Here is a 17,058-nt window from a genome sequence, read left to right on the forward strand (position 1 = left end):
CATGAGTGAATTAAAATCAACACTGCTGGGAGCAGTGTCCTGGCCAATCATGTCAGTAGGTTTATGGACAGGGCTTTAAACTGACAGAGAGGATGCAGGGACAGGCTTCAGGTGAAAGGAGCTTTCCAAATCCAGAGAGAAAAGGTGAAGCCTCAGAACAGCATGGGAATGTGGCTGAAGACAAGCAGAAAGGAACAGGAAGGGACAGAGTTTAACTAAAACTGTACATCAATGAATTGTTTTGTGACAGGACATTGTGGGGAAGAGGAAATTATAATGTTGTTTTGATTTGGAATGGACAAAGTATCTTCATTAAGGTAATAGCCTTGTGACACAGAGATAAATGAGACTTAGTCACCAGACAGACGTGATTACAGGGTGAACAAAAGGTGGAACATAAATATTCAACAGTAAACAACCTTACAGGATCTCAGGCAGAATGGAAAAGCAAGATGGGAACCCTGACACTAATGGACAACAAAGGCATTACAGAGAAAGCACTTGGTCTCAGATTATGCAGCTGAATCAGCCTGAATGCAAATTCTGGGTGCTATGTCAAAAACACAAGCAGGAAAACAGTTTTTAAACTGGTTAAAAACAATGACTGCAGATGCTGGAAACCAGATTCTGGATTAGTGGTGCTGGAAGAGCACAGCAGTTCAGGCAGCATCCAAGTAGCTTCGAAATCGACGTTTCGGGCAAAAGCCCTTCATCTGGAATAAAGGCAGTGAGACTGAAGCTTGGAGAGATAAGCTAGAGGAAGGTGGGGGTGTGGAGAGAATAGCATAGAGCACAATGGGTGAGTGGGGGAGAGGATGAAGGTGATAGGTCAGGGAGGAAAGGGTGGAGTGGATAGGTGGAAAAGGAGTTAGGCAGGTAGGACAAGTCCGGACAAGACAAGGAGACAGTAACTGAGCTGGAAGTTTGAAACTAGGATGAGGTGGGAGAAGGGGAAATGAGGAAGCTGTTTAAGTCCACATTGATGCCCTGGGGTTGAAGTGTTCCGAGGCGGAAGATGAGGCGTTCTTCCTCCAGGCGTCTGGTGGTGAGGGAGCGGCGGTGAAGGAGGCCCAGGACCTCCATGTCCTCGGCAGAGTGGGGCGGCGAGTTGAAATGTTGGGCCACGGGGCGGTGTGATTGAGAGGTGTGGGTGTCTCGGAGATGCTGCCTTGCAGTGTTTTATTGCTCATCCCTGCATTAAACAGGAATTCATTAGAAATTGTAGCAAAGGTGGTGTGATAATTTTTGAAGACTTCAATCTTTGTCTAATCTGGGACAGACACATTGGCAAGAGTGATATTATCCGAGATCCTCCTTGAATGTTTTTGTCAGTGTTTCTTTGAATAACACATTGTGCAAATAGCTAGGGATGTAACTATCTCAGATAGACTATTGGGTGATGAAGCTGAGTGAATGAGTAATATCACACCGAGATCCTCCAAGAAATTATACCGGAATTCAAAGAGATTATGACATTTTAAAATGACCATAAAGCACACCCGAGCATCAGTAACAAAGCCCATTATATGATTTTGAGAGAGAACTGACCAAAGTAAACAGGGGAAACAGACTGAAATGTCAGTCTGTAAATGAACAGTGGAAACCATTTAGAGCCAGAGAAACCTAGAGACGTACAGCACATAAACGGACCCTTCGGTCCAACTCGGCCACGCCGACCAGATATCCTTTCCTAATCTCGTCCCATCTGCCAGCACTTGGCCCATATCCCAATAAACCGGTTTTATTCATATACCAATCCAGATGCTTTTTGAATGCTGCAATTATACCAGCCTCCACCACTTCCTCTGGCAGTACATTCCCTACATAACCACACTCTGCGTGAAAAGGTTTCCCCTTAGGTCCATTTTAAATCTTTCATCTCTCACCCTAAACCTACGCCCTCCATTTCTGGTCTCCACTACCCGAGGGAAAAGACCTTGTCTGTTTATCCTATCCATGTCCCTCATGATTTTATAAACCTCAGGAATGTCACCCCTTAGCCTCTGACGCTCCAGGGAAAACAGTCTCAGTCGTTTCAGTCTCTCCCGATCGCTCAAATCCTCCAATCCTGGCAACATCCTTGTAAAACTTTTCTGAACACTTTCAAGTGTCACAACATCCTTCCAATAGGAAAAAGATCAGAACTGCATGCAATATCCCAAAAGTGCCCTAACCAGTGTGCTGTACAGCTGCAACATGACCTCCAAACTCCAATAATCAATGCTCTAACCAATAAAGGAAAGCATACCAAACACCTTCTTCACTATCCGCTTACCGAGGTAACACTTACGGGGGCATGGGCGTGGACATGGATTGGACGGTGGGTGTGGCGGGCGGGGGGGGGCGGTGTTGAACGGGTTTGGGGACGGGCTGAGGGTGATGTCGGACGTGTCTGGGAAGTGGGGGCAGGCGGCGGGTGCAGGGTGGTGTCGGACGCTTTTGGGGGCAGGATTCGCTGTTGGGTCAGTTTGGGGGGGCGACGTTGAGAGTCAGGTGGGGGCGGTGTTGGATGGGTTTGGAGGCGAGGGGGGTGTGCTTTTGGGGTTTGGCAGGGTGTGGGGGCTCGCTCATGGCTTGCTGCTGCCTAGTCACCTGAACAGGGAGCAGACTGGACTGAAAACACCGAGCCCCAGAGGAAAGGTATTGAATCGATTAACCAAATAATCAATTATCTGAACGGAATAGTGTCCGTCCATCTTGTTCAGACAATCGGGGTTCCTCTGTAAACCATCTGGACTATACCCTAGTGTCGTGTGAGTGTTACCTTCACCCAATCAACCCCTGCTCGATCCTGCTGAATGGTCCCAATATTGGCCCAGTTCCAGTTTAAGACCTAAATCTGTCAACCCGTCTGATCTTTCTCCACAACTATGTTAAAACAAAGACAGTTGTGGTGACTGGACGCAATGTGCTCTCCGACTGATACTTCAGTCACTTGCCTGACCTGGTTGTCTGAGGAGAGGTCCAGTTTTGCACCCGCCTGAGTAGCATAGAGCCCTCTACGTCTTGGTTTAGGAAACTTTCTTGGACACATTTTACAAATGCCACACAGTGCGGGCCTTTTACCCTCTGGGTGACCCAATCAATCCAGGGACAGTTAAAATCTCCATCCAATACTACTCTATTATTTTCATAGGTACCTGCAAACTCACTATATATTTGCTCCTCTCGTCCCCGCTGGCTATTTGAGGGTCTAGAACACGATCCCAGCAGACTGACCATCCCCTCTTTGTTTCTAACTTTTAAATTTATGCCCTCATTTGATGACTGCATAACAGAATTGTCTCGATACACAGTTGTTATGTCCTTCCTAATGAAAAGGACAACTCCCCTTCCTCACTTACTTGTCCTTCTATCACGCCTGCAGTTTCTGTATCCTGGAACACTGAGCTGCCAGTCCTGCCCTTCTCTCAGCCATGTTTCGGTTATGGCTATAATACCCCAGTCCCCAGAGCTAATCCATGCTCTGAGCTCGTCTGCCTTACCAGTCAGGCCTCGTGTGTTGAAATAAATGCCCTTTAAAACCAGATGTCTTTTCCCTCCCTCGACTGTGCCCCTGGATATCCTGAATAGGTAACTTGCTCTTGAATGCTGATGTATTTCCCCTGACTTTTCGATGGTCCCTCTCTCACTCAGAGTCTCAACTCCCTGCCAAACTAGTTTAAATCCTCCTGGGTAACACGAGCTAATCTCCTCCCTGGGATACTTGTGCCCCTTTGCTTCAAGTGCAAACTATCCCCTTTGTACAGGTCCCCTCTACCCCAGAAGAGATCCCAATGACCCCTGAACTGAAAACCCTGCCCACTATACCAGCTCCTCAGCCACACATCCATCCGGCCTACCTTTCTATTTCTATCCTCACTGGCACTTGGCACTGGGGGTAATCTGAAGATCATTAAGGTCAATATCCTGCTTTTTTTAACTTCTCACCTGACTCCCTGTACTCATTTCACAGGACCCCATCCCTTTGTCTACCTCTGTCATGTGGACCAATGTTCACAATGACCTCAGGATGTTCACCCTCCCCCTTCATAATGTTCAATAACGACTCAGAGACATCCTTGATCCTGGTACCTGGGAGGCAGCACACCATCCTGTGGTCTCTTCTGGAGCCACACAGTCTCCTGTCTGTCCCCCTCACAACTGAGCCTCCTATCAGTATCACGATCATTACAGAGGATCTGGCAAACAGAGACAGGGAGGAACTCCCTGCAGTTGGGTCCATGTTAGGAAAGTGGAGTATTTTAAAATGATGCAGTGAGACCGCAGGGGCAGCGTGCTCCTTGAAGAGTGAATAATAAAGGCAGCAAGTCCAGGGAATACTGATCAAGTGATATCGTGAGTTTGATAAAGAAAATACAGTGCAATAAAATCAGGTGAAGCCCTTCACAAGTATAGAGAGTGCAAGGGGATTGTGGAAAATGAGGGACAAACAATGGTCATGAAATATATTTGGCAGATACAATTGTGGAAAAGCCACAGGTAATTTATCAGCATCGTGAGAGTCAGAGGATTCCCAACGAAAGAGTGAGGCCTGTGAGAAACCAAAGGGACAATCTGTGCATAGAGCCAGAGGAAGCAGGTGAGGTCTTCAATGAATACTTCCCATCTGTATTCACACAGGAGAAAGACATTATTGCCGGGGATTTCATTTGGGATGCTGAGGTTCCAGAATATGTTAAGATCAATAAGGAGGAGGTATTAAATGTTTTCACAGGCATAAAGGTGGAGAAATCCCCAGTGCCCAGGGAAATGTATCCCAGGCTGCTATGTCATTCAGAAAAGGACATCTGCCCACCCTCACGTGGTCTGCACGACATAGCCACAGCAAAGTATTTGCCTCCCAATTACCATCTTCAAAGGCCAAGCAAGTGACTCAGTTCAAGGGCAGCTAGGACTGGGCAAGAAAGGCTGGTCAGCCAGAGACACCCACATCCCATACCTGATTTAATACATAATCCATTAGGATGGTCCCACTGGAACCATGCTGGGAGCAGTGTCCTGGCCGATCATGTCAGTAGGTTTATGGACAGGGCTTTAAACTGAGAGGGAGGATGCTGGGACAGGGTTCAAGTGAAAGGAACTTTCCAAATCCAAAGAGAAAAGGTGAAGCAATGGAACAGCATGGGGATGTGGCTGAAGGCAATCAGAAAGGAACAGGAAGGGACAGAGTTTAACTAAAATTGTACATCAGCAAAAAGATTTGTGACAGAAAATTGTGGGAAAGAGTAAGTTATGTTTTCTTAATGGACAACATCACTGTAATAAGGTCGATGGATTTGTGACACAGAGATAAAAGAGATTTAGACACCAGGGAGACATGGATACAGGGTGAACAAAAATATTCAATGGTTCACAATCTTGCGGAAACTCAGGAAAAATGGGTAACACTAAAAAATAATGGATAACAAAGGCATTACAGAGAAAGCATTTGGCTGCAGATCATGAAGTAGTGTCAGTCTGAATGTAATTACTACTTGCCAAGGACACAAGCAGCACAGCAGTTTTAGCCACTGAACAGTATGCCATTGCTCATCATTGCATTACACAGGGACTCGTTGCAATTTTTTTAACAAAAGCATTTTGATAATTTTGGAAAACTTCAATACTTGTATAGTCTGTGACAATCACACGGTCAACATTGATATTGGAAGAGGAGTTCGGTTAATTTTTTTTTCAGTGTTTCTTTGAAAAACACATTGTGCAACTGTTAAGGGACATAACTATCGCAGAGCGACCGTGTAATGAAACTTAGTGAATGAGTAATGTCACCGGGAGAGATCCTTCGGGAAATTGTGATAAAGTGCAGTTTATAGAAATATAAAGTTTTAAAGTGATTTAAAGAAAGGACAAGCTACAACTAGAAACAAAAATAGCCAATTACATGTGTGTGAGAGGAGAACTGACCAAGGTAAACAGGCTAAACAGACTGGAACATGTGTCTGTAAATGGACAGTGGAAATCATTTGAAGGAACAGTGTAAAACACTCAACAGAAGGACATTCCACTGAAACAGTAAAAACCTCAGCAAGAAATCCCCACTGGTCCCGCACACAGGACAAAAGGGACCATACTAGATTATGAGGCTGAGAAGATCCCCAAAAAGTACTTGAAATCCTGAAGTGATAGAGTGTTTTAGGAGTAAATGTTAAATAGATTGCAAAGGGTATGCTAGAAGGAGGAGGGCAGTGGGAAGGGGAGCCATGGTCAGGGTTTATTGACACAATGGGAACAGGGAGAGGTGAAGGTGCTGGAGGTGGTGAGAGTGTTACAGAGAGGGGTCAGGGTCTGAACGGTGTTACAAAGCCAAGATGGATTGCTGCAGCTGGATGTGTTTACAGAGGTAGGGAGGGATATATGGATTTTTATTTATTCATTCCTGGGATGTGGGTGTCACTGCCTGGGCTAACATTCTTTGACCCAACTGCTAATTACCCAGAGGGTAGCTCAGAGTCAGCCATATTGCTGTGGGTCTGGAGTCAAATGTTGGCCAGACCAGGTTAGAATATTTAATGCCCTTCCTTAAAGGAAGTAAGTGACTTGAGGAGTTCTTCCCACTGATCAACAATGTTTTAATGGTGGCCCCACCAATGCCTTCTACAGATACAACATGACATCCCAACTCTTACTCTTAATGCTCTCCCCAATGAAGGTAACCACCTCAAACGCCTGCTTCACCAGCCTGTCTACCTGTGACACCACATTCAAAGAACTGTCTACCTGGGTCACTGGATCTCTGACTAAAAACACTACCCAGGGCCTGAACATTAACTGTACAAGTCCCACCCTGGTTTGTTTCACCAAAATGGAACACCTCACCTTTATCTAATTAAACTCCATCTGCTATTCTTCAGCCCACTATCCCAGCAGTACTGTCCATCCTGTTGTATCATAGATAACCTTCTCCACTGTCCAGTTTACCACCAATTTCAGTGTCACCCAAACACCTTACTTAGCAGGAAACCAATATTCCCAACCAAACCATTTATCCAAATGACAAACAACAGTGGGCCCACTCCACCGCTGGTCACATGTCTCCAGTCAGAAAAACAACAGGTCTCCCATCACCCTCTGTCTACAACCATCAAGGAAATTTTGTATCCAGTTCACTAGCTCCTCCTGAATGCCATATCCTTTTTCACTGATCTGAGCTTATTACCCAGTTTACCAGACAGAATACAGAACGCAGAACAGTTCAGCCCATGACCCTTCGGCCATGATGCTATGCCAACCTTTTATCCGACTGTAAAATCAAACTAGCCTACATACCCTTCATTTTACTACTATTCATGTGTCTGTTCAAGAGTCTATTAGATGTCCCGAATGTGTCTAATTTTACTAGAACCATTGACAGTCCATCCAACCACCTACCATCTCGATCCTCTTATCCATCTTCCAATCACCTTAAAATTATGCCGCCTTGTAACAGCCATTTATGCCATAGGAGAAAAAGTTTCTCACTATTCCCTCTCTCTGTGTGATTCTCATCATCTTGTTCACCTCTACCCAGGTCGCCCCACCTCCTTCCTCTCTCCCATGAGAAAAGCCTTATCTCCCTCAAACTTTCTCCATAAGAAATGCCCTCCATTCCAGGCAGCATCCTGGTATATCTCCAGTGTACGCTATCTAAAACTTGCACACCCTTCCTGTAAAGATGGGATGAGAACTGAACACAATATTCCAAGTGTGGTCTCACCAGGTCGCTATAAAGATGCAGTAAAACCTCACGGCTCTTGAAATCAATCCCCTTGCTAAGAAAGGCCAACACAACATATGACTTTTTAGCAACCCTATCAATATGCGTGGCGATTTTGAGGGATCTATGGACATGGACGCCATGATCTCTCTGTTCCTCCACAATGCCAAGTATTTTGCCTTTTAACGCTGTATTCTATATTCAGGTTTGACCTTCCAGAATGAATCACTTCACACTTTTCCAGATTGAACTCCATTTGCCACTTCCAGCCCAGCTCGGCGTCCTGTCAATGTCCCATTACAACCTACAACAGCCCTCCACATTACCCACCATTCCACCAACCTTCATGTTATTGGCAAACTTACTAACCCACTCTCCAACATCCACATCCAACTCATTTGCAAAAATCACAGAGAGCAGAGTCCCAGAGCCGATTGATACAGAACCCCACTGGTCACTGAGCTCCAGGCTCAATACTGTCCATCTACTGCCACCCTCTGTCTTCTCTGGGCCATCCAATCCTGTATCCAGACAGACAGATTTCCCTGTATCCCAATCATCCTTCTTTTCTGAATGAGCCATCAACGTATTCTGTCATATCCTCAAAGAATTCAATAAGGTTTTGTGAGGCATGACCTGACCCCTTACAAACCCATACTGACTGTCACTAAATTAACTATGGTTTTCCAAGTAGTCATAATTCCTTTCTTTAGAGTCCTCGCCAATAATCTGCACCACACAAACATCAGACCAAATCTGTAATTTCCAGAATTCTACCTCCGTAATATGGTCCAGACGCTACAAATCTTCTCTCCTCTGCCATGTTCCCCAGAAGGGCACTGGAGGGTGGTGGGGATTACAGAGATAGAGAGGAATATCAGGACAGGAGGATTTTGCAGACAGTAGGAGGTTTCAGTAATTGCGAGGTTTCATGGTGATGAAGGCATTTGAGGAGGGAGGGAGGGAGGATTGTAGGGAAATGAGAGGTTTCACAGTTTAGGTGTTTTGTTAGAGCTGCAAGTGGTTACTGAGTTCGGGAGGTTTAAGCACTGGTGGATATTCCATGAACATGTGGTTTTGATTGCAATGGCAGGAAGAGGATTCAGGAAGCTGGAGAGTATGGGGTCTGAACGAGGTTACACAAATGGGAAGAGTGGTCAGGAGTGGAGGTGTTTACAGAGACAGCAATGGTCTGATCTGGAGCAGAGGACCCAGATTGGGAGGGATGTGGGGACTGGAGGTGGTTTCACAGAGAGGGAGGACCATAGAGCCACAGGAGGTTACAGAAATGTGGAGAGCTGTAGGGCTGACAGGGGTTCATGGAGATGGGAATGTTGGGAGGGATAGAGAAGGTTACAGGGATAAGGATGTTTGTAGGACAGGGCTGGATTACACAGACAGGGACTGTTTTAGTGAGCTGAGCAGATTACAGAGATAAAGAGGTTTGTATCATCTGGTGAAACAAACAGGGATATGGAGGGTCATCGTGACTGAAGATGTTTATAGAGATAGGAAGGCTTAGGTTCTCGGGGTTATTTAGACATGGAGGCTGTGGAATCTGGATTCTTTTTTGAGAGATTGGGTAGCAAGTTTGGTTGGAGACATTTTCACAGATAAGGGAGCATAGCACAAATAGAAGGAAGTTCCTGCAGTAGGGAGGGTTTGAGTGGAGAGTGATGTTTACACAGATGGGGGTAAGAGCTGGAGAAGGTTATGGAGATGAGTAAATGTTTGGAGATACAGGAGAAGCTTACATTGACAGGGTGGGTGATCGTGACGGGAGGATGTTACATTGTTCATGAGTCTTGTAGGAACAAGATCAGGAGAGGCACAGGCATTGGAGTGGGATCTACAGATCGGGAGTGTTGCAGGGACCTAAGAAGATAACACAGATAGAGATGGTGGTAGGGTCTCCACAGACTGATGGCGTTTTAGGGACTGGAAGAGGTTATGTAAGAGCTGCAGGAGCTTATGGAGAGTTGAAGAGTTGGAGCAGTTCACAGAGGAAGGGTTCTCCCACAGGAGTAGGTCACAGATAGTGAGGGTTGTGTGGCCGGAGAAAGTTAAAGAGAGGGGAGTTTTCGGGACTGGTAGATAGTAGACTGACAGGGACAGTTGAAGAGACTGTAGCAAAAATGCATGGAGAAGGTTACACAGATAGGGAGGTGAGTAGGGACTGAAGGTGAATACACAGGCATGGAGGGTTGTATTGTTAGACGGAGCTGAGAGGGATAGGGACTGGTGTACGGATTTACACAGATTGGGAAGGTTGTGTTGTTGGAGAAGGTTACACTGATACAGACAGTGTTAAAGAGTGTTGAATGGACTACAGAGGAGCTCAGAGAGAATGTATTATGGGGAGTGGAGGAGATTACAGACACAGAGATGGCTGTCGATTTGAACAGACCTTCTACAGATCCTCAGTGCTGTAAGGCTGAAGGGAGGTTACAATAATAAGGGTTACCTACACTTAATGACTTTTTTGATATAGAAAAAGTCTCAGAACGGGACTGTCAAAAGGAAGTACAGACAGTCCAGATGAGTTGACAGAGATATAAATGTTTTTGGGGCTTTCAGGATGGGACAGTGATTGGGAGTGATGTAACAAATGGCAATATTTATAGAGAAGGTTCTAAAAGCAGGAGGAGGTGACAGTCATATCGATCGTGGTAAGGACTGGAGAAGCTGACATCGCCAAGGAGTGTTTTAGAAACTGTTGGAGATTACACATATAAGGAGAGTATTGGGGATGAGGCAAGGTTCAAGAGACAGGGATGGTTTACAGGACTGGACAATAACCTGAATAGAATCTTCACACAGTGTGGAAACAGGCCATTCGGCCCAACAAGTCCAAAACAACCTCTCTAAAGAGCATCCTAACCAGACCCATCCCTCTCCCTGTCCAATAAACCCTGCATCCCTCATGGTGAACTCACCTAAACCACACTTGCCTGAATACTACAGTCAATTTATGACGGCCCATCCACGTATCGTGCAAATGTTGGACTGTGGCAGGAAACCAGAGCACCTGGAAGCAACCCACACAGTCTGGGGGAGAACATGCAAAGTCCACACAGACAGTCGGCCAAGGCTGGTATTGAAGCCAGATTCCAGTCACAGTGAGGCTGATTATACAGAGCACTCCAGAGATTGGACAATTTCACAAAGTTCACAAGGGTTTATTAGAACAGGAGGAAAATATATAAAGGAACATTAGAAGCTTACATAGATGGTGTCCATGAGAGGGACTGGAGGAGGTTAACGCAATAGGGAGGGTTGTGCATTCTCTCGACAATTAGAGGTAGGGACGGTTGGGGAGACTGGATGAAGTTAGTCATACTCAGAGTTGTACACACTGAGTAATGGCAGATGGAGTTTACTTCTGATCACTGTGAGGTAATGCACTGTGGGAAGTCTCATAACCGAAGGATATACATCATGAAGGGTAGGACCTCCTGGAGAACTGAGTAACACCAGGACCTTGGTGGGCAAGTCCCTGGATGTCTGAAGGTGTCAGCACAGGTTGACAGGGTGGGGAAGGCACCTGAACTGGGAGGAGGGGGACCCACATCCTGATGGGGCAAATTGTTAGAGCTGCTTGAGAGGATATAATCTAATCTGGCAGGGTGTTGCACCTTAAACAGTGATAAGGCCAGAAAGAAGATTGAGGTTGGTGCACAAGTTAAAGACAGCAATTTCAGCAGACAAGGCAGGCAAGACCATAGCAGGAAATGGGGGAGGGGGAACTGATGATTAAACTGCATTTATTTCAATGCAAGGGGCCTGACAGCTAAGGAAGATGAACTCAGGGCATGGATTGGAACATGGGACTGGGATATTATAGTTAGTACAGAAACACAGCTGAGGGAGGGACAGGACTGACAGTTCATTGTTTCAAGGTGGAGATGCAACAGGAAGCATCGAAGGGGAGGCAGGAGAGGACGCGTGGTGGTGGGTTTTCATTGCATGAATCATTACATCAGTACCTAGAGAGGATATTCCTGTGGGATCACGCAGTGACACTATGTTAGTGGAACTGAGAAATAAGAATGGGTCATCACTCTGACACGATTGTCTTACTGACCCCGAATAATCAGTGGCAGACTGAGGAACAAACATATCAGGAGATCTCAAATATCAATCATAATAATAGGGCTGTTATCTTTGGGGTTTTTAAACTTTCCAATCCTAGACTGAGACTGCCAGTGTTCAGTGTTTGCAAGGGAGGAATTTGGTAATTGTCTTCCAGAAAACTCCCAATCAATATGTAAATGGCCTGAAAAGAGAATGGGGCAAAATCTGACCTCCCCTTGGGAAACAAGTTAGGGAAAGGGACTGAGGTGTGAGTAGGAAAGCATTTTGCCAAAGTGACTCAAGTCTATTAGTTTGAAAATAGCGATGGAAAAGGACAGGGCTGGTCCACAGGTTCAAGTTATAAAATGGGGCCAGACTAATCTTGATAATATTAGCCAGGAACTCTCAAAGGGTGACGAGGGAGTCTATTTGCAGGGAAAGGGAAGTCGGGCAAGTGAGAATATTTTAAAAGTGAGATAAGCTGAGCGATCAGCGCCAGCATGTTCCTGTTTGTGTGCAGGTCAATGCTGACAGCATTCGGAAACACTGGCTGTCTATTGAGGGTCTGGTCAAGGAAAAGGGGGCAACATGTCAGGTACAGCCAGATGGATCAAGGGAATCCCTGAGGATCACAGGGACTTTAGGAATACACTTTGGATAGAAATCAGGAATGCAGAAATGGTACATGAAATAGCCTCAGCAGAGAATGAGAAGGAGAATCCAAAAGTGATTGTATAAATAGATTAAGAATAAAAGAGTAACTCTAGACAAAATAGTGTCCATTATAAATCAATGAGACCATTGGTGTGTGGAACCGCAGGATATGGCATGCCTGACTATTGCTCAGTCCATTGAGTGGAGGATTTGGGATGTCATGTTGAGATTGTGCAGACATTTATGAGGCATCTTCTGCACTCCTCTGTCGAGTTCTGGTCGCCCAGTTATAGGGAGGATATTATTAAGCTGCAGGGGGTTCAGCAGAGATTTACCAGGACATTGTTGGATATGGAAGGCTTGATTTCTGAAAAATGGCTGGATAGGCTGAGTCTTTTTTCACTGAAGCCTGGAGTTTGAGATGTGATGTTGTAAAAGTTTATTTTTTAAAAATGAGGTATAGATCGAGTTGTCTTTTCCGTAGGATGGGGGAGTCTCAACAGGAGGGACCACATTTTTCAGGTCAGAATAGAGAGATGTTCAAAAAAAAAGACATGGGGGCAAATTGTTACACAGAGGGTGTTTTGATTGTGGAATGAACTTCCTGAGGAAGGGTGGACGTGGTTACAATTACAACGTTTAAAAGACAGAGATACTAAACAAATATTTTGCATCAGTTTTTACTGTGGAAAAGGATATGGAAGATAAAGAATGTAGGGAAATAGATGGTGACACCTTGCAAAATGTCCATATTACAAAGGAGCAAGTGCTGGATGTCTTGAAATGCATAAAGGTGGATAAATTCCCAGGACCTCATCATGTGTACCCTCAAACCCTGTGGGAGGCTAGAGAAGTGATTACTGGGCCTTTTGTTGAGATATTTTTATCATCGATAGTCACAGGTGAGATGCCGGAAAACTGGAGGTCGGCTAACGTGGTGCCACTGTTTAAGAAGGGTGGTAAGGTCAAGCCAGAGAATTATAGAGCAGTGAGCCTGACGTCGGTTGTGGGCAAGTTGTTGGAGGGAATCCTGAGCGACAGGATGTACATGTATTTGGAAAGGCAAAGACTGATTAGAGATAGAGATTTATGCGTGGGCGATCATGTCTCACAAACTTGATTGAGTTTTTTGAAGAAGTATCAAAGAGGATTGAAGAGGGCTGAGCGGTAGATGTGATCTATATGGACTTCAGTAAGGCATTCGACAAGGTTCCCCATGGGAGACTGATTAGCAAGATTCGATCTCACAGAATACAGGGAGGATTGGTATTTGGATACAGAACTGGCTCAAAGGTAGAAGGCAGAGGGTGGTGATGGAGGTTTGCTTATCAGACTGGGGGTCTGTGACCAGTGGAGTGCCACAAGGATTGGACCTAAGAATGGTGAATAGCCAAGGGTAAGGGAGTCCAAAACTCGAGAGTACAAACGGGACATGAGAGAGCAAAGATTTAAAGAGGGAGCTGAGGGGCAACATTATCCACAGAGGATGGTGCACAGACAGGACGGACTGCCAGGGGAACAGGGGAGAAACAAGAACAATGACAACATGGAAAAGACATTTGGGCAGGTACATGGAGGGGAGAAGGTTTGAAGAGATAAGGGCCAAACGCAGGCAAATGAGACTCATTCATTATAGGAAACATGGAGAGCATTGATGAGTTGTACCACAGGTTCTGTTTCCGTGCTGTATCACTCTGTATCCAGTTAAAGAAGATTACAGTACTGAAATAAAGTATGTTGTAGACACTGAAGCAATTTCCAGCAATAAGGATGGTAGTCTGGAATGCAGTACATTTCAAATATGTGGAGGACGATCGGGAAGGGAGGGAGTTACAGGGACAGGAACTATTATAGGAGTTAAAACTTACTGAAGACACTGGTGCACAAACCATGCCATAGGCACAAAGTTGCAGAGTCGTGAGTCTTTGCACAGTGATGGAGGGAGAACACGGAACAGAAAGATCCCAGGCAGCATTCCCAACCTCTCGTCGGAGGCCTACTCTCCCCTCTGTTGTCCTGATGCTCACTAAGACAGCGCAGGCCTGGATTGATAACTATGAACTCGCCATGCTGTCTCAGTGCAACGTAAATTAAAGTAGAGGTGGTGATTGAGTCTGGGGTGTGTCTGTACTGTACTGTGCTCCCCATTCAGCACTGTATCTATATCATGTCCTGTTAGCCGATATATGGAGCCATCTCATTGCTCCCTGCTCTGTGCACTCTGATTGATCTTACCTCACTGCAGGATTTATTGAAGACTCCACATCTCCCTGCCCTTTGTCTCTCTGGCTGACCAACCATCTTCAATGAGGTGATGGACGAGACCCCCAGCAATTGGGAGGTCTACTGAGTCAGGAACTTCCTAAATACCTACAGGATACAGAGAAATAGACAGAATAGAAAATTGGACTGATGCAGTGAGGGTTACACATGGAGAATGGAAATGAGCCCCACAGATATCTGGAAAATCCCACTCCATCCCTGGGTTGTGCTGTTGCACTTCTCTGGAGTGGAGTATTCTGTTGGCTCAGGATCTGGAGTAATTGGAAGAGCGGGAGGAGCTGACAGAGGCAGCAATTAGACCCACACAGTGAGGGATACCACATGGAGAGAGACTGAGTGATATCACCAGAGTGCTGCAAGACTACAGGATCACACAATCATGTTGGAAGAATGGGTTTAGCTTCATGTATCAGTGCTCAGGGATGAGCAACCAGTGAGCAGGTGAAGTGATGGCTGAGTGTTATTATTGCTAGAGTATGTATCCAAAACCTCAGCTAATGTTCAGGGGAAGAAGGTTTGAATCCCACCATCAGAAATGGAGGAGTTTGAAATTAATAATTTTAAAAATAGGAATTGACAATCCATAAATAAATATGAAACCGTTGCTGATGTACAAATAAAAAACAAATACTTGCCCTTTAGATAAGGACATCTGCTCATCCTCACTAGGTCGACACGACATCCCCACAGCAAAGTGTTTGACTCTCAATTACCCTCTGAAATGGCCGAGCAAGTTACTTAGCTCGAAGGCAGCTAGGGCTGGGCAAGAAAGGCTAGTCAGCCAGAGACACCCACATCCCATACCTGATTTAATAAATAATCCATGAGGATGGTCCCACTGGAACTGTACCGGAACCAGTGTCCTGGCCAATCATGTCGATAGGTTTGTGGGACAGGGTTTTAAACTGACAAAGAGGATGCTGGCACAGGGTTCAGGAGAAACGAGCTTTCCAAATGCAAAGAGAAAAGGTGAAGTATGGGATCAGCATGGGAATGTGACTGAAGGCAAGCAGGAAGGAACAGGATGGGACAGAGTGTAACTACATCAGGGAATAGGTCTGTGACAGGAAATTGTAGGAAAGAATAAATTATGTTTTTTTGGAATGGATAATGTCTCTTCAATAAGGTAGATTGATTTGTGACAAAGAGATAAAAGAGGTTTAGACACCAGAGAGACGTGGTTACAGGGCGAACAAAAGGTGGGCATAAATATTCAATGGTTCACCACCTTGTGCAAACTCAGGCAAAATGGGTAACACTAACAATAATGGATAAGAAAGGCCTTACAGAGAAAGCATTTGGTCTCAGATCATGAAGTAGAGTCAGTCTGAATGTAAATTCTGGCTACTACTTGCCAAGGACACAAGCAGCAGAACAGTTTTTAGGCCACCGAACAGCATTCCATTGCTCATCACTGCATTAAACAGGAACTCATTGGAATTTTTTTTAACAAAGGCATTGTGATAATTTTGGGGAACTTCAATATTCACATAATCTGGCACACTCATACTGACAACAGTGATGTTGGAAGAGGAGTTCAGAAAATTTTTTTTCGGTGTTTTTTTTTGAATAACAAATTGTGCAACTGGCTTGGGACATAACAATCTCAGAGCGACCGTTGTGTGATGAAACTTAGTGAATGAGTAATGTCACCTGGAGAGATCCTCGGGGAAATTGTGATAAAGTGCAGTTTAAAGAAATATAAAGTTTTAAAGTGAACCACAGAAAGTATAAGCTACAACTCAAAATAAAAACAGCCAATTACATGTGTTTGAGATGAGAACTGACCATGGCAAAGAGGCGAAACAGACTGAAATATGTGCCTGTAAATGAACAGTTTGAAGGAACAGTGTAAATCACTCAACAAAAGAACATTCCATTGAAACAGACAAAATCTCAGCAAGAAATTCCCACCAGACCCTCACTCAGGACAAGATGGATCATATTAGATTATGAGGCTGAGAAGATCACCAAAAAGTACTGAAAATCCTGAAGTGAGAGAGTGTTTTAGGAGTAAATGTTAATGGATTGCAATGGGTCTGCTCGCAGGAGGAGGGCTGTGGGAAGAGGAATCAGTGTAAGGGTTTAATGTCACAAAAGGAACAGGGAGGGGTGAAGGTGCTGGAGGTGGTGAGAGTGTTACAGAGAGTGGTAAGGGCTGAACGGTGTTACAAAGCCAGTCTGAATTGCTGCAGCTGGAGGTGTTCGCAGAGATAGTGAGGGACATATGTATTTTTATTTATTCATTCATGGGATGTGGGTCTCACTGCTAATTACACAGAGGACAGCTCAGAGTCAGCCATGTTGTAGTGGGTCAGGAGTCACATGTTAGCCAGGCCAAGTTAGAATGT

General features: G+C 45.1%; 1 long non-coding RNA gene across 3 annotated transcripts in view; it reads right to left on the reverse strand.

Annotated features, from left to right (window-relative positions):
* Nucleotides 1–17,058, reverse strand: part of LOC140458753 (uncharacterized) — a 128,202-nt gene that overhangs the window by 56,219 nt on the left and 54,925 nt on the right. For all 3 annotated transcript variants that reach the window (XR_011953631.1, XR_011953633.1, XR_011953632.1), the window contains exon 4: nucleotides 14,660–14,794. This is a non-coding gene — a long non-coding RNA (uncharacterized lncRNA). The remainder of the gene's footprint in view (nucleotides 1–14,659; nucleotides 14,795–17,058) is intronic.

Source organism: Chiloscyllium punctatum, chromosome 34, assembly GCF_047496795.1.
Source record: "Chiloscyllium punctatum isolate Juve2018m chromosome 34, sChiPun1.3, whole genome shotgun sequence".
NCBI classification, from domain to species: Eukaryota; Metazoa; Chordata; class Chondrichthyes; order Orectolobiformes; family Hemiscylliidae; genus Chiloscyllium; species Chiloscyllium punctatum.